This window comes from Rhodnius prolixus, unplaced genomic scaffold (genome assembly GCF_049639745.1).
Source record: "Rhodnius prolixus isolate KJV_2025 unplaced genomic scaffold, Rpr scaffold_1, whole genome shotgun sequence".
NCBI classification, from domain to species: domain Eukaryota; kingdom Metazoa; phylum Arthropoda; class Insecta; order Hemiptera; family Reduviidae; genus Rhodnius; species Rhodnius prolixus.
The window spans coordinates 57,642,095-57,661,068 of NW_027411581.1; the positions used below are offsets into that span (position 1 = coordinate 57,642,095).

General features: G+C 39.2%; 1 protein-coding gene across 3 annotated transcripts in view; it reads right to left on the bottom strand.

The window, feature by feature from the left end:
- Positions 1-18,974, bottom strand: part of dachs (unconventional myosin-IXb-like dachs) — a 323,656-nt gene that overhangs the window by 231,017 nt on the left and 73,665 nt on the right. The window lies entirely within an intron of this gene.

An 18,974-nucleotide genomic window follows, 5' to 3' on the forward strand; every position in this document is an offset into this window, starting at 1 on the left:
AAGAGGGCCTTTACTATTTATGGGTCACAGTACGTCTGCTGACTGGGTTCTTTAGAGTTAGCAAACAGATGGACCCATTATGCTGGGTATTATAAGAGTGTTTTCCCTGCATCACTTTTTTTTTTTAAGTTATCGACCGGCTTCGGATGTTCTTCCACCATTAGGATGTCTTGATAATCGGGGTGATCACAGATACGAGTATAGCAAAACGCGCAATAGCAATCCATGATTTTATAAAGAAACATGTTTTCTTGACACCTCAATTAGAATGAGATAGTTGTTGGTACTGGTGTGTACTTCACCATGCCCTCTTCTTTTGCTACGGCTTCTAAAAATCAGAATTCTCTAATTGGGGTAGAATTACCTTCGACGAGAAGTTTTACCGAGACGCCGGAAATGGTTTCAACGAAAGGATTTGAATCTGTGTCGTCGATGATAAGGCTAAAAAAGAAATCGATCATTATAAAATCCAAACAATAAAGTGATTCATCGACTTTGTCCATCTAATTACAGAATTGCTTTTCAGAACCTAAACGAACTATCAAACCGGCACATCGATTTTCACATCTTGTTTTTTTTAGTTACGCTGACCAAAGGCAGACAGCAATCCAACTTGTAAAAACCTGCAATAAATGCGTGTTAACTGCAAAGATTCGAAAACGAAAAAGAGATTTTAAAAAATATATATAAAACAATTCCAAATTACAAAATTAAAATTACACAAAATCTGACATAGAAAAATCTAATTTCATTTCAACATAATTGAACTAGGTAAAGTGTCTGCTTCCTGGTTGCATTAATTCCGTTTTATGCACCTAACAAGCTTGCAAAGTAGAATATATTTTTCTGTTCTCTTTATTTATTTTTATTTTTTTCCTTTTCTTTAAATCAACTTGAACTGCAGTAAAATATTGCTCAATTCACCCGGCAAACTGCATTCCAGCTGACTGCTCTTGATATGCGCTACGATTTTATTTCTTTTACTCAGTTAATCTCTCCACCTGTTAGTTATTTCTCTGATTATTTACTATGTCAATGTATTTATCAATGAATAATGTCCGGTGTAGTTGTGATAATTGAACGCTAGAGAATTATCGATTCGATTTTCTGCAAGTTATTTTCAATTCACTGCAATAAAACATAGTAGCCATAAACTGCAGCTAAGATTCGTAGATTGAACAGTCTTGAACTAGATGTTGAGTACGAGAACGAAAGTTCTAAACACCTCTCTAACCCGCAAACCCTTGAAAATAACATTGCTCAATATCCTGACCGAAATATGTACGCACCTTTTTTCCAATTAAGACCCAGCAACTCCTAGTTTCCTCTCTTACATTCCCCCATTTCAACTATGGTTGCTTAGTGTACGGGCCGGTCTTTCTAGTGATATTGAAGCTAAGCTTAAGCGCCTCATGAACTGCTTTATAAGATTTATTTTCAGCATTTCCAGAGACTCTCACTGCTACGATGAGTTGAAGTGGCTTTTTCCTGTCTATCGCCGTCAATATTTTTTGGCTTCTTTCCTTTTTCAAGTCATCTAGTCTCAAAGGCCTTCCTATATTTTTCAACTCCTTAAGTTTAAATCCTCCATCCATTCCCGCAGCACTAGATCTCGCTCATCTCATCTCTATATTCCCTCTCACCGTACCTCATCCTTTGACAAGTCCTTCCTAATACGTGCTGTCCGCCATGCTCCTACCCTTTCTATCTTTAAATCCCTTCTATTCAGTTATCTCCTTTCTATTCAGCATCCTCCGAAATTCTAATTGTTTTAATTTATTTCCTTAATTTCTGCTGTTATTTTTATTTTCACTTTTTGTAAATACTTATTTATTTATTTATTTTCTGTTTAATCACAGGCCAAACTATTAAGGCCTCTATTTGTACCTGTATTTATTCTTAGGGGACAATTGTCCCAGAATAATAAATTTCTTTTCTATTCTATTCTACGCAGGAAAACTGTGCATGGAAATGAAATGCAAGTTTTCCATCAAGTGGAACAGAACTATGGACTCATCCTGTTTTTAAAGCATAAAAAAATAAAAACTAGAAGAGATTCTTGTCAAAAGAAATACTTTATTCGCCCAGAAACAGCCTTCAGCCTGCATTGTCTTCGCTTTTAAAGCTTGATATCAGCATTCCTTCATCAACCAAGATCGCTAACATTAACCGATGTCCACATCATTTATTTCGTTCGACCATGCCCATAAATCTAATAATAACCCATTTACAGTACAGTATATCAGTGCATCAAGAGTGATTGTCTACCACTGAAGAGGTTTACTGTCAGAATAATAAAAGTACGAAGAAAGAAGAAAATATAATTGTTATTTCAATGTAGTAAAGCAATAAAACCTATCTAAAAACAGAGAATTGCTTCGTAAACACATCGCTAAGAAAGAAACAAACAAAGAAAAAGAAAGAAAGTGAAAAAAAAAAGCCAAGTTGAAAAAGGAAAGCTTCAGAAGACAGCAGATACCTGAGATCAATATCCATCATCCACTCGAAGATCCACTCTTGTACAAGAACAATACATTCTCTAGACAAAATCACGTAATCATCCTGTTCAGACACAATTAGTTGATTGTTGATCATTAATAGTTCATTGTACTTAGTCGATTATTAGATAAAAAAAAAAAAAAAAAGATCGAAAAGAAGCTTTATGATAATAAAGAGGATGAAAGTAAAAAAAGAACGGAGAGTCAAGAAGAATTCATTCTTTTTTTTAAAAAAAAGATACAAAATAAAAGAGTAAAGAAAGGGAAAAAACTAAGTATGTTGGCATGTAATTGAAGTTGGCCCAAAGATATACCAACCATCCATCAAATGTAATACCGCCCCTTGTCGCTAGCTTTAGTCACGGGTATGTTCTTGTCTTCAGCTTCGTTTCACTAGTTCAAAAAAGTTTTTGATAAAAACAAACCTCTTTCAATGTATATCCCTTGTTTTGTATCTACCAAGTATATTGGAAATCTGGTTGTATGATACTGGTTAGAAAGATATTGATTCCCCTCGTTGAAAGATCCTCAGATTCCTAATGAAGATTTGAGAGTCATAATTAAATTAATGAAAACAAATTGTCTGTGCAAATATTTCTTCTATTCCAATTCTTATTGCAAAGGACCAATTTTAAATATTTAGTTTTCCACAAATAAGGGTGAACGTGTCGATATTTCAAGTTATGTCATAACGGAAACAAATAAACTTAAACAAAATCTCCCGCTTCGCCGTAAGCGACAATTATTTCCTAAACAGATTGGAACTGTGGTTTTCAACTAAACGCACTAATCTCCAACGATTTCAATATCTTCAATCCAAAATATCCACTTGGCTACATTTTAATGTATGCTCCTTACCAGACCTTGTAGAACCGTAGCCAATATTTCCTTTTAAGTAATTCATTTTCCATTCAAAGCGAAATCAATCACTACTTATGAGGCTGAGAAATAAATAGAGAACATTTTCAAGTCTGAAAAACTAAATTTCGCCGGAATTATGAAATTCTTTTCACATGAAATTTTGGTTTCGCACAAAAGGCTGGTAAATTCTCGCATGAATATATTTTGCGAGTAAGAATTTAATCGTAAATTCCAGCAGCGTACTTACCCTTTATTTGTATTTCTCTTTTGCGTCTCAACAACCATGGTCATAAGCGCCTCTAAATTTTTAACCACTTCCAGCCAGGACTCACAAAGTATTGGTAACCATAGTTGCGCACCACACCGTGCAATAATCCTAATTCCTAATTTTTCCAACAATTTTACAATTGTAACTTAAAATTCAGGTTCTTTGACTCAATTATTAACACACTGAAACAGACATTTCTATCTTTCCAGTAAAACTAGAGGGGAATTCCTTACTTTTCCAATCGTAACTTTAAATTCGAAGTACCCTGTATGTACGATCTAATCACCAATAAAATATAATTGGAAAAATAAGTAATTCTTGTATAGTTTTGGACAAACGTATTTGATTTCTGCTTCAGTATATTAATAACTGAGACATTAATGGATTGTACACACTGGGTACCCCTAAATTATAAGTTACAATTGCAGAATTAAAGAAAAAATTAGAAATTAGTCTAGTTTGACTTGAATGATTGAGATTTCTGCTAGTGTATATTAATTAATGAGCCAGTGGTAATAGGGTAGCCTGAATTTGAAGTTACGATTACAAAATTAATGGAAAAATAAGGAGTTCTCATCTTGTTTGACTGAAAGTATTGCTATTTCTACTTTATCGTAAGAATAACTAAACCAATCGTGGATTGTACACAAATGGTAGCTCAAGAATTATGTTGCGATTGGAAAATTAAAGGAAAAATAAGGAATTCTCGCCTAGTGTGACTGGAAGTACGAGTATTGAGATTTGTGCTTCAGCGAATTAACAATTAAGCCAGTGGCGCATTGTACACTCAGGATAGCCCTAACTGGAACTAGCGATTGCCAAATTATTGGGAAAATAAGGAATTCTGGACTAGTTTGAATGTAAAGATTGATATACCTACTTCAGTGGACAAAGAAGTAAGCCAATGGGTAGATTATTCACACAGGCTAGGCCTTATTTGAAATTATTATGGCAAAGCGAATGGAAAAATAAGGAATTTAGATCTCGTTTAACTGGAAAGATTGAAATATCTACTTCAGTGTATGATTAATTAAGCCAGACGTGGATTGTACACACAGGGTAGCCCGAATTTGAAGGTTAAGTGAGTGCAAAATAAGAAATTCTCGTCTCGTTTTACCAGTGTTGTCCATAGGAATGTTATTCCCATGGGAAACGTCCCATGGGATGGGATGGGATGGGACAGCACACATTTGTATTTCCCATGGTAGTCGATACTTGATATTGTAAAATAAATTTAGGCTGAAATTTGCAGTTGCGTAAGTGCAACAAAATGGAATTCATTCATCATCTAAGTAACTGCATGGTGCTATGAGAAGGATTTCGAGTCTAAAGAATAAAGTTATTAATAAATTAATAAAGTTAATAAACTTTGTCGTTTTGCATGTCTCTTTGTACATGTAGTCCTATTTAGTAGACACTAAACGTAAACTTTCATAAATTTAATAATTTTATTTGAACTGTATTTCATATTTGTCAACGCGTGAACGTTGACACCCCAAAGCGTAGCGTTAATCGGGGCGCCATGCGCCAGCGGACAAAACCGGAAGTGACGAAGCGGGTCACAATAATCGTGAATAGGTCACACCTGAATACCTGCAAATATATATATAGAGTAGAGCAGAGGTAGGAATGAGTAACACTTACCCCTGCGGCCGGATGTGAAGCTCCTGAAGCGCAGTGCTAGAAGTATAAGGGCGAATGCCAGGACAGCGGATATGGTAGAGGTATAAGCGTCTCTAAGGAAAGCGGAAATAGTAACTGTATATACTTGTCTGAGGGTTAAGCGTAGCGTGGATGAAGAGGGAAATCTCAGGAAAGGCGTAAGGAGAGGACGAACCTTGCACCGGAAGCGGGTCCACGGAGTGGCCCGCGAAGCATAGAATTATTGGGGTGATGTCCCTGGATGTCAATCGAGTGCTGGTACGTGTATACCACCAAGGCGGAAGCGAAGCGTAGCAGCGTAGAGAAGCGGTAAGAAGCACAGTAAAACCAGCAGGCTCAAAGGCACATACAGCAGACCAAGCACCGTACAGGACGCTGGTCAGTAGCGGACTCTCTCAATAGATAAGGAGGTGACCCTATGGTCTAAGAGAAGGTAGAGGGGGGGTAGTTGGGCAGCGTGAGAATGGCATAGAATAATATCGAAAATAAGTTAAAATATATACAAAGCTGAAAGTCCAACCAGCGGAGGCGAACGTCAGTACGCGCGCGGGCGATGAGCCGACCAGCGCGAAGTCATAGCCAGCCGAACTGGCCGAACGTCTCCGATCGCGACCGAACATCCCGCCCGCCCTGAAGGCTTGCTTCAGTAAAGATTGCCTGAGGAGGGAGCAGAGCTTGACCTAGGTTCGATGGCTGGCCATGGAAGCGGTGGGCGGCAGTACGTAGCCGTTTCGACCGCTGCTGAAGCGGGCGCTGATTCCCGAAGGCCTGCGTGATCTGTTCACAGACTTGGGACTTGGGAAGGCGGTTAGGATGGACCGTGGTGGGGGCTCGCTGGGGAACAGCAGGTAGCGGAGGCAACCAGTGAGGTCCTGGAGTCTCGAGTTCAGGATCTGCAGCGTTGGCCGAGAGGGTGCATAGCAGTAGGGAGTTCTGGGTTGCCTCGACTCTGGGCGCAACGTTTAGAAATCTCTTACCTAAGGAGCGGAGATCACTGCTGCAGCGCGAGAGGTGAGGACTGGGGGTCAGATTGGCAGCCTCTCTCTGATCGCCCACAGTGAGGACTCGCGGGGGGTATACCCGCCCGCCATTCACAGCGGCAGGGAGGTTGCGCCTCACGGTTAGCGGAAGGTGCGGATGAGTGAGGGGATTGTCCAACTCGCGCAGTAAGGAAGGGGCACCAACCAAATTAGTTTGGGTAGCGGAGTGCCCCGTGAAGGGTAGCCCACCCTGAGCAACACAGTGCGAAGAGGCCGCGCTAACAGCGGATGCGAACAGCGGGGAGATATTCCCGCACTGCCCAGTCGTGGTGGCGAAACTGTTGAAGGCTACCAGAGGCCCCTTGGGTAGTGGGGTACCGCACAATCGCACGATAGCCCTGGCGAAGCGGCAGGTGAAGTTGACACCGGCCACCCTGCAGGCTGTAACCGCAAAAATATGCGTAGACGGGAGGGCACCCATAGAGGGCGTGTTGAGGCGAAGCGTAGCAGCGGCGCAGCGTAGGCTGCAGTTGCTTAGGCAGTGCCAGCAACCCCTGCGCCCATCCGGGATGTCGTAGTGGCCACGGTTGAAGGCATGGGGGGCTAAGGCGCCAGCAGGAAGAAGACGATGAAGCGTAGCATCGAGGATGAGACGGGGGCGATACTGATGCTGACGCTTTCTTAAAGAATAGCGAACCACGTAGAGCAGGGGTGATGCAGTAAGAGATCCACCAACGCACAGCAGATCCCTGGAGCAAGGGGATAGGCACATAGCCTCACTGTGATGCTGTGGAAGAGGGGCACACTCAGCTAAGCTGAAGTGCAATGGAGGTGATAAGGGGCGTGACTCATCAGAGGCAGGGTGTAAGTGTGAGTGCGTGGGCGAAGCACCTTCAGCCCCAGTGATGTGAGTAGAAGGAGAAGCCCTCTCAGCCCCAGGGAGATGAGTCGGAGGCGAAGTGGGGTGCGGTTTCTCAACACCGGGGGGCGCAGGTGAGCTCGAAGAAGATGAAAGAGAAGCGAGAAGGGGTTTAGGGACTGTATTGTCTTCCCAAAACAGTTGCACTAAGCAACTAAGTGCATTCTCCTCTTCTTCCGGTTCAAGTACAGCAGTCCGGGGGTAGGGCGAAGCTGCGCAATGACCGCGCGGAGTGCAGGGGCTAGCAGCAAGGATATCTTCGGCCTTATCAGAGACCCTGAGAAGAAGTGAAGGCTGCGAGTGCGCTGGAGGCGGTGATGCAGCAACAAAAGGCGCGGGTAGGGCGGCCGAGGCTGTACTGGCCGACAGAAGAGCGCGAGAACTCGTTGAAGGGGGAGGAGTTGCGAGGAGTTGTCGCAACCGAGTAGCGGAAGTGCGTGATGATGCGCTGATGGGGGGAGCGGGCACAGCTGTTGCAAAGGTGTGACGAATTTCCCTCCGAAGGTTCTTCACTTGACAGATCTCGTTTATTAACTGATCCTCCGAGAGGCCCGCCGGGAGCGGGTCTGCGGCTAGATACGAGTCCGCGCAAAGCAGGAAGGAGTCAAAATCGCTCTGGACCAGGGTGCTGAGTGAGGAGATTAGCGAGGCAGTTGTAACGGGGTCCTTTCCGCAGTGCAGAAAGGCCTCAAGATGGCGATTAAGTTTCCTCTTAATGTCGCTAATCACGCGGGTGAAAGCAGCGAGTGATAAATCACCTTCTTGTTCGCTGTAAGGGGCCATAGCAATAGTAGACACAGAGAAAAATAATTTCAAATTCGTTTAACCTGATGCAAAGTGTTCTTAAGAATTGAAGCTCTGAGGTTTCCTCAGTATTTGTACAAATAATGCATCACGGTTAAGCGTAGAGGGCATTAATTGCACAAATAGAACCCATAGAATTTCGATTAAGGGATTAAGAAACTCGGCGTCTATTTACGAAGAAGGCAATTATTGTCAAACTTGCTGCTTAATAATTGAGCCTTCATTTAAACCCTAATTTGTATGAAGTGTGTTACAATAAAATAGTAAACACAAATATTTTCGCAGTGGGATAAGGAAGTTTTATTTTCTAAGATCCTATTTCTTATTTCGCAAAATAATTACGAGTATAAGGTTCTGTGTTTGTAAATAAAAATTAAATAGTGTACACACAACTTGATTCAAGTTTCTGTATTTAGCGGAGCGGACTTACAAACAAAATCTGTATTATCATCAGAAAGTTAGAATAATAAACACAGCTAGTATTTATTATTTTTATTATGATCTGGTTTATTTAATACTTTGGGATAACAGCTATTTGGGGGTTATTTCCGTCTTAACAGCAGTGTCAGGTAACCATTTCACGCTTAACAGAAATATGCTAAATTCATTGAAACGTTCTAGCGAATTATAACACCAATTACAAAGGGTGAGGGGCGAAGCAGTATCTATCAACAAACGTAAAATAGATAAAACAAAATTACGATGCCAAAAGTATTATTTAATAATTACTTAACAGGAGGGCGCGTAATAATTAACAAAGGCTGAACGGTCACCGAGGTATCCGGCCTGCACAGCGGTTGAGTAAACTAACAACCTCGTGTAGCGGAAGTGAGGTGTGCGTTCGGCCCAACGCGCCACAATGCGTATGCCCAGATATAACAAATCTACCCTGATGCGTTAGCAGTACGTGGAGCACGCTCAACACGTAGAAGCTATAGTAAAAGGACGCAAATATGTTAGAGGGAAGAATTTTTCCACATTGACCTTGAACAGCGAAACGTTTACACGCAATGCGGGGCAATTCTTGGAGTCACAGAAGAAGGGTAGATAGTCAGATCCGGCCCGGAGGACCAAAATGTCAACGCGTGAACGTTGACACCCCAAAGCGTAGCGTTAATCGGGGCGCCATGCGCCAGCGGACAAAACCGGAAGTGACGAAGCGGGTCACAATAATCGTGAATAGGTCACACCTGAATACCTGCAAATATATATATAGAGTAGAGCAGAGGTAGGAATGAGTAACACTTACCCCTGCGGCCGGATGTGAAGCTCCTGAAGCGCAGTGCTAGAAGTATAAGGGCGAATGCCAGGACAGCGGATATGGTAGAGGTATAAGCGTCTCTAAGGAAAGCGGAAATAGTAACTGTATATACTTGTCTGAGGGTTAAGCGTAGCGTGGATGAAGAGGGAAATCTCAGGAAAGGCGTAAGGAGAGGACGAACCTTGCACCGGAAGCGGGTCCACGGAGTGGCCCGCGAAGCATAGAATTATTGGGGTGATGTCCCTGGATGTCAATCGAGTGCTGGTACGTGTATACCACCAAGGCGGAAGCGAAGCGTAGCAGCGTAGAGAAGCGGTAAGAAGCACAGTAAAACCAGCAGGCTCAAAGGCACATACAGCAGACCAAGCACCGTACAGGACGCTGGTCAGTAGCGGACTCTCTCAATAGATAAGGAGGTGACCCTATGGTCTAAGAGAAGGTAGAGGGGGGGTAGTTGGGCAGCGTGAGAATGGCATAGAATAATATCGAAAATAAGTTAAAATATATACAAAGCTGAAAGTCCAACCAGCGGAGGCGAACGTCAGTACGCGCGCGGGCGATGAGCCGACCAGCGCGAAGTCATAGCCAGCCGAACTGGCCGAACGTCTCCGATCGCGACCGAACAATATTAATATTATAATGGGAATCCCGTGGGATGGGATGGGATGGGACTGGCATAAATTGCCATGGGATGGGATGGGATGGGACAGAAAAATATGTCCCATGGACAAGCCTGCGTTTTACTGGAATGATTGGGATTTCTGCTTTATACAATTAATTTTAGTACTAAGACAGAGGTGGAATGTGCCAGGTTAGCTTCAAATGCACTGTTCTCTATAATGTTAAATAGGTATTTATGGATTCACACATATTGTAGGTTCTTTTTAATGCTATTTATAGAAGTAATTTCATAAATATAAATATTCCTTCCCGTTAAAAATGCTAAATTCCTAACAATAGCAAAATCATTGTCTCCTCCAATAGAAGCAAACATTTAGTTTTCATTCAGACTTTACTTAGTTAACTGACACTTATATTGCCATGGCTACGATATTCTTGTAAAACAAATTAATAATTTATATATTTTTGTCCCACTCGGTGATAGGAAAGAATTAAAACAGAACCGAAAACGAAACCGAACTTAAACAAGAGGAGGGAAAAAACATCCCAAATGTTCACATTCCAAATTATATTTACACTTGTGACTTTTTAGCTCTTTCATTTTATCTTTATTTCTGTCTGTCTAGCTCCCGTCTTCTGGCCACTGTCCGACACTTGTTCCTCCATCTTCTTCCATCGCAGCCTTTGTCATTCTCCGAAACATTTCTTGGAACCTCACTCCTTTAATTCCATTGTATATACCAAACGAACTTTTTATTTTTATTTATTTTTAAATTAAAAACAACCAACAAAAAGCTTGTGTACCTTTTAGGAATGGCAGGATTGTAAAATAAAAACTGCCATCTTGATGAAATAGTAATTTTTCTCAAGAGAAACTTCGCTAATATTCTATATATTTTATACAATACTGCTTAATGATTTATTAATAGTTAGTTTTTAATGTTATTTAATTACACTAGTTATTTATTCATTTGGTATAATTGCAGGCGCTATTGGAAGAAAAGAACTGTTCGTTTACATGGCCTTCAAGGTGTTTGTCTGTAGCTCTTGCTTCGACGCAGCAAAAAGTGGTGGCTAATAAGAGGTCGCGAAAGCGTCGGATTCCATCTCATTGTGAACAGATCTCGTAACCCAGAAGTTCGAGCCTGAATTTCCTGAGTGCGGTAGTTTGGTACTTCCGCATCTGCTGATTGTTCATCCATATTAAACTGTTTTACTTAGCTGAGTATTGTTCTTACGTAAACTTTGAGAATGCAGTGTAGGTGCTTTTTTTTTGTAAATGCTGTTAATGGATGATCTTCTAATATTTTAATTAAAGGGCTTCCTCTACTTGGGTCGCTTACAAACTTTCAAAGTCACCAAACGGAAAATGAAATTCCAAATTGATAGCAGCGCTGAATATTATGTAGAATGCAAACAATCTTAACCCTTGCCCCATAACCTTAATAAAAAAAATTGACTCTAAGATTGTCAAAGAGAAAATTTTCAGAGTCAAAAGCGCATATCCGAAAACTCTACCTTTCAAAATTTTACAAGACCTTAGTACGAAAAGTAAGTATGAATAAAAATTCCTTGAATAACTTCAATTAAAATCAATTCCTTTGATATTAAAACGAAAGCGAATTAATTCCCAACACTTATTGGGCTATACTTGATTGAGAAATACGAGGGTCGTTTGAAAAGTCCGTGCTAAAATAAAAACTACTTAATTTTTTGGGGTAAACCTTTTTTATTTTTCAACATAGTCTCCTTTTAGGCTTATACACTTCGTCCAACGCTGCTCTAGTTTGTTGATCCCTTCAGAATAATAGGATTTGTCCAAGTCTGAAAAATAGCCATTCGTTTCTGCAATCACCTCCTCGTTTGAATAAAATCTTTTTACCGCCAGCCATTTCTTCATATTGGGGAACAAATAGTAGTCCGAGGGAGCCAAGTCTGGAGAATAGGGGGGATGTGAAACGAGTTGGAACCCTATTTCCATTAATTTTGCGACCACAACTGCTGAGGTGTGAGCTGGTGCGTTGTCGTGATGGAAAAGGACTTTTTTGTGGGCCAATCGTGGGCGTTTTTCTAGCAGCTCGATTTTCAAACGGTCCAATAACGATGAATAATATGCACCTGTAATAGTTTTACCCATTTCCAGATAGTCGATGAGGATTATTCCTTGCAAATCCCAAAAGACAGTCGCCATAATCTTTCCGGCCGAAGGAACGGTCTTCGCCTTTTTTGGCGCAGATTCCCCCTTGGTAACCCATTGTTTAGATTGTTCTTTGGTCTCAGGAGTGTAGTGATGTATCCATGTTTCATCCACAGTGACGAAACCACGCTTAAAGTCCTGCGGATTCTTCTGGAACAGCTGCAAACCGTCCTGGCAACACTTCACACGATTTCATTTTTGGTCAAGCGTGAGCAATCGCGGCACCCATCTTGCGGATGTCCAAATGTTGATGCAAAATATTATGTACCCGTTCATTCGAGATGCCCACAGCACTAGCAATCTCACGCACCTTCACTCTTATGTCATCCATCACCATATCATGGATTTTATCAATGATTTGTGGAGTAGTAAACTCAACAGGGCGTCCAGAACGTTCAGCGTCACTTGTGCCCATATAGCCACTCCGAAAATTTTGAAACCACTTATAAACTGTTCTAATCGAAGGTGCAGGGTCACCATAATGTTTATCAAGCTTCTCTTTAGTCTCCTAAGGCGTTTTGCCTTTCATAAAGTAGTGTTTAATCAACACACGAAATTCTTTTTCGTCCATTTTTTGAAAATCACTCGACTTCCTCGATTCAAACGAATGCCAAACACAAAGAAATAGACCGATCTGGCTGAAACTTGGTGAGTGTTCTTCCAAGAGATGCTACTAACTAAACATAATATCAGTGGTGCTATCTCTCTGACTTTGCACGGACTTTTCAAACGACCCTCGTATTTAATACGTACGATAGATCCATGATTACGAATATTTACTTTCCGGTTGTTAATGATTGATTGATTAGACACATTTTGATCTTCATTTGATGAGGGTTTCCGTTCTCTTAGTGTGGAACTGCCATAATTTCAATTAATTTTAACAGCCAAGACCCGCATCGTTTCATTTCACATAGTTAACTGTACCTACAAATCTTATCTTAGAAAATCACATTAACCTCAATTGATGTGAAGAAAAAACCAACTTTTCCTCAGATAATTAGGCATTCATATATATTTTTTGTTTGTATGTTAAACGTCATTTCCTTTCACGCACATTTTTGGCCACAAAATCCACTTCTTACAATTGTAGCATTGACCGACGGCGTAAACCATAAACTCGAAAAAGAACAACCACTATTCACTACAATTAAAAAGTGACTAACGTAACGCAACCAAAGGCGACAAAGCCCTCCTTTACCAACAATGTTGTTCTATACAGGCTTCAAAGACTGTTTATTTGTGAAAAATATAAGGAAACGAACCAACTTAGCCAATCAAAATAACCTGTGCGTTGTTCATACCACAATAGCACTTACCTATTCAAGCTGTAATAACTTATTATCAAAGCAAAATGTAACAAATATACATAAATTAAACATAAGAAAAATGGCTAAAATGTATTTTATGCAATAATGTCGTAGTATAAAAGTTTAAAAAACTGATTATTAGTGTAAATAAAAGGAAATGAACCAACTTAGCAACTAAGAAGAGAGCCTGTGCGTTGTTAATACGTCATTAGCACTTACCTATTCTAGCTGTATTAACTTATTATCAAAGAACAATGTAATAAATACATGAATTAAACATAAGTATAATGTTTAATTGGAAAAATTCAAAATTGCACGAAAAGTGGGTAAAATTGACTATTTCTATCCGGGTAACATAAGGGTACGTTTACAACGGAGCTGTGAGTATAGATGATAGCAGAGATGATAACTGATAGAGTAAAATATAATCGCTGATTAGTGTGCACAACAGAGCTGTGATACATGCAACATGTCCGAGAAGTGAAGAAGAGTTTTTATGTTCAGCTGCAACAAAAAGGTATATTTTAAAGAAAAAACGCTTTAGAAAATATCATGTACATCCCATAAATAAAAAACGAAGAACTTTGGGTGAATTTCACTATTTATATAAGGAACTTAGAAATTATCCGGATCGTTTTTTTGAATATGTGAGGATGGGTCCACCCACATTCGATTATATTTTAGAAAAAATAAGGTCAAAATTAAGAAAACTTCGGAAAAATTGTCATGGAAATCCTACAACCATAGAAGAAAAACTAGTGATTACTCTTAGGTAAGTAATGATTTGATTGAAAAAAAACAACAAATAAATACACATGAAAATAAATGTAAGCACGATTTAAAAAACAAAATATTGTTTAAAAGTAAATAATAAAATAATAACCAAAAATAATGAGTAAAGACAGCACTAAATAATTTTTCTACGTCCATTTTGAAGCTCCGATACTGGAGTTCAGCTAGCAGAAAAATGAAAAATTCAATTCTATCATCTATGCTCGTTTATAGCAGCGAGTATGAGTCACTAGTCGCAGCTTCGTTGTGCACGCTCACATAAGAATGTACTAGGTTATTCTATAAGCGCTGATGCATCACTGCTATCATCTCCGCTATCATCTATGCTCACAGCTCCGTTGTGAACGTACCCTAATACGGTAGGAGCTTCGCTTACAATGCTGGTCTGCTGGCCAGCACCGAATTGGAGAATATGACAGCCAATCAGATTGCAGTATTTTAGAATGGGGCGGATTCATTACGGTTGGCTTTAAAACTTATATTTCTCCACCAATACGATGAATAGGTGTCAGCCAGAATGAGTTTTGATATACATGGAGTAAACTGTTGCTTATATGTTATATTATTGGACTAAAACAAAAATTTTAGGCAATTTCCTTCATCTCAATGGTTATTAAATATTACAAATAAGCTAGTTCATCAATTTAAGAATTGTATGAATGTTTTCATATTGCCAGGCAAGTCCATTTGGTTATCTACATAGAATATAACTTTTTATTGTTATTTTATGTTGTAATTCTATTCTAAAAGTGGAAACAACATTTTTAATTTACTTTTCTTGCCGTACATGTAAAGAAATGGACCAACATAGCAACTAAGAAGAGCCTGCTAGTTAATAGGTCCTCAATACTTATTTATTCTAGCTGTAATAACTTAGCCCTGTATGGTGCAATGGTTGTAATGGCAGAAATGGATCAACTATTACGCTTTCTCTTTTTAAAGTACAAATGAATGTGATAATTATTCAGAATAAAGATAAATCACAAGAATAATTTGGAATAGAGTTAATGAGATACATCTTTTATTATTCTAACAGAAAAATATTTGTAGGTGATAAAAGGCCAGTATAAGGGTCTGTGACATCTAATACATTCTAAAAAATATGATACTAGAAGTAACTATGAATGAAATGTTGGGTGCTTGCTGATTTGTGTACCTTTCGGCGTTTAATCAACCCTTATACTTAACTTTTTAAACTGTAAGTTTTTGTTAAGGAGATTTGATCAAGGAATAAACAACGAAGGAAGTTACTGTCAAAAAAACAAAAAAAAATCTCTCGGAATTTACATAAAATAAAAATTATTGCAGTTTCTTTTGAAAAACATTCCTAAAATCTTTAATGGTCCAGTTCTTTTTATATTCAATGATAATAACTACCTTTATTTCCAAAATCATGATAACAAAGACTATTCTTATGTTGATTAGGAGATCCACGTTTCTTTTTCCTTTTTTTGAAACAACAATGACATCATGAAGAATTTATGAGGTGTGAAAACAGCATAACTTTGCATAATGGTTCATTTCCTTTCTGTTTTCTTCCTTTAGGATGGTCAATAATTAAATATCAGTAGAAATTCATTGCTAGCAATGCAGGAGAACATTTTGTTATTTTCTCTTCTAATAAGAAAAGGGTATTTTATTCTTCTGCAAATATTCGGATGTATGGTGTTCGCCGGAAATACACGTTTAGTGTATCACAGGAAGTGGAAATTTTAGCGATGGGTCTCTCTTAGTGAACTGTCTTAAAATGTCTATCAAAATCTCTCTTTCAGAAAATGGTTTCCTGAATCGTTTTCCACTTATATTTAGTTTTATCTTTGCATAATAAATGCATTCATATAGATCAGTTTATTCTCGTTAATATATGATTTTTGAGTAATGTAAAGTTTTCCATTTTAAGCCACCAATATGTTTAAATTCCAACATCTTAGTAAGAATAAAATATTTCACTGAAATCTGGAATTTTAAAGATAATATACAAGTTATTGTTACTTTGAAAACAAAGTAGTCGTGAGAGGGTGCATGACATCACTAGTTTTTCTTATAGGTTTTCCAGAGAATGAGTTTTTAAGTTGAGAGAACTTTATTTATCACCGTCTAATAGAGGTTTTAGAGGACTTAATTAGTGAATAAGTACAGAAAATGTTCAGAAACTGGAGTAACTTAAAAATGACGTAGAAGAAATTGAAGACGAAGAACAGAAGACGACTTTAATTAGAGAATAAGTACAGGAGATGTTTAGAAACTGGAGTAACTTAAAAATGACGAAGAAGAAATTGAAGAAGAAGAACAGAAGACGACTTTAATAAGTGAATAAGTACAGGAGATGTTTAGAAACTGGAGTAACTTAAAAATGACGAAGAAGAAATTGAAGAAGAAGAACAGAAGACGACTTTAATTAGAGAATAAGTACAGGAGATGTTTAGAAACTGGAGTAACTTAAAAATGACGAAGAAGAAATTGAAGAAGAAGAACAGAAGACGACTTTAATTAGTGAATAAGTACAGGAGATGTTTAGAAACTGGAGTAACTTAAAAATGGCGAAGAAGAAATTGAAGACGAAGATCAGAAGACGACTTTAATTAGTGAATAAGTACAGGAGATGTTTAGAAACTGGAGTAACTTAAAAATGACGAAGAAGAAATTGAAGAAGAAGAACAGAAGACGACTTTAATTAGTGAATAAGTACAGAAAATGTTCAGAAACTGGAGTAACTTAAAAATGACGAAGAAGAAATTGAAGAAGAAGAACAGAAGACGACTTTAATTAGAGAATAAGTACAGGAGATGTTTAGAAACTGGAGTAACTTAAAAATGACGAAGAAGAAATTGAAGAAGAAGAACAGAAGACGACTTTAATTAGTGAATAAGTACAGGAGATGTTTAGAAACTGGAGTAACTTAAAAATGGCGAAGAAGAAATTGAAGACGAAGATCAGAAGAAGTTAAAGAAGAGATCAGTAATGGAGAAATATTATACAGAACATTATATAAAGATAATAAAGAGAATGTAAAACATCTAGACCAGCTTGTATCGAATCAAAAATTGAAAAAAGTATTAGCAAATAATTATCGATAATGGTGCACTACGTTCTGCTATTAAGTCCTGCGTAATTCCGGTGAGATAATTAAAAAAAATACGGGTGGTATTTCGGGACCGTTAGAATGCAATTGAAAGTAAATAAGTAAAGAAAGCTAGGGGAATGCTACTGGGTAATGCAATCTTAGGCCAGTAGAGGAACATGCAGCAGTGTGTGGACGCTTCTTTTCTTTTTTTTTCGACCGGAACGCATCGAGTTAGACATTGTATGAGACGGTTTTTATAGTGGAAATAGACAACAAAATAGGGTCTTCTCCCAGCGGTGACCAGTTCGATGGTTCGATCGGCCTTCACTGACCGGTAATATATTTTAGCACGAGCGTTACTCTGGGCAGTGTCCTGCCCGTTTTTCTCCCTCAATCGCTCGCTCTCTTTCTTCCCAATCAAGCGAGAGCCCAAGAATTATGCGCTCAACGCACCTCACTTACTCTAAAGCAGTTCGCACACTTTTTAACATTGTTTCAGGCGGCTTGTTTTTGTTTTGGTTTAATTTAGTATTTTATTTACCTAGTTTAATTGCACTAACATTTTTTTCCTTTAATTATGGTCCTTGAAGAATTTGTTTAATTACTTGGGTACCAATTATTTAGATAAGGTCAACCTTTGGAATCCCCAATTTGTGATAATTCTGGTGTGAACACCCACACGACTTTATCTTTCAACAATTTGCGTAACTACTTAGATTAGATTAGATTAGACTAGGGCGGCCTCAAGGCCTACGCCACTGCGACCCCTTTGGCTCTATTGTGGCTCCCCTCACTTTAAAGCTCACCCTCCAGACCTGTCCTTTTAATCAGACTCTTAATGCTGGAGAGCGACTCTTGGGTAAAGCCTCCCCGAGAAGTAACATCCTTAGCCATACGAGCCCCTCACACTGACACTAACACGTGCAGTGCCGTTTCCTCCTCTTCCTGACAGAACCTACAGAGGCTATCTTCTGCCAGGCCCATGCGATGCATGTGTTTTCTGAGCCTGCAGTAGCCAGTTAACAGGCCTACAATCATCCTTATAGCCCCACGGCCTTGACGGATAAATTCTGCAGTCAGCCTCGGCGAATAGCCTTTAATAAACTCCATCGCCTGTCTCTGCCCAGTAAGACCTATTCTGCACCCATAAATTAATGGTCGCAGTCTTAACACACTTCGGAACCCCAAAACAGGGCTCCGGGCCAACGAAGTGTCCCGCAGAGCTTTCCCGGGCCAATAAATCTGCCGCTTCGTTTCCCTTATGTCCTGAATAACCATGTACTTAAACCAGAAAGACCTTATTTTGGTCACTAATTTCCTTCAGGGCACCCAGACAGTCCCAAACCAGCCTTGAATTGACCTGGTAGGAACTAATTGCCCTTAGAGCAGCCTGACTATCCGAGAAAATTACGACCTCGGAATTAATAATTCCTCGCCCTTTAATCTCGGTAGCGCAGAACCTAATTGTAGCTAGCTCAGCCTGAAAAACTGTAGCTAGTTTTCCTAGGCTAACCGAAAAGCTACATTTCGGTTTCGCCCCATACACTCCCGCTCCCACACCCTCCTCCGTCTTGGAGCCATCCGTGTACCACATCGAATCTCCCGCAACTGGGAGTCCACATCTCCAAGCGTAACTTCTTACGTAACTAATTATTTTTTATACTTAAAATTAGTGCTGAAAGGGTAGTTGGCTTCAAAATTCACTAGCTTGTCTACAGTACTGTTGAATAAAACTTC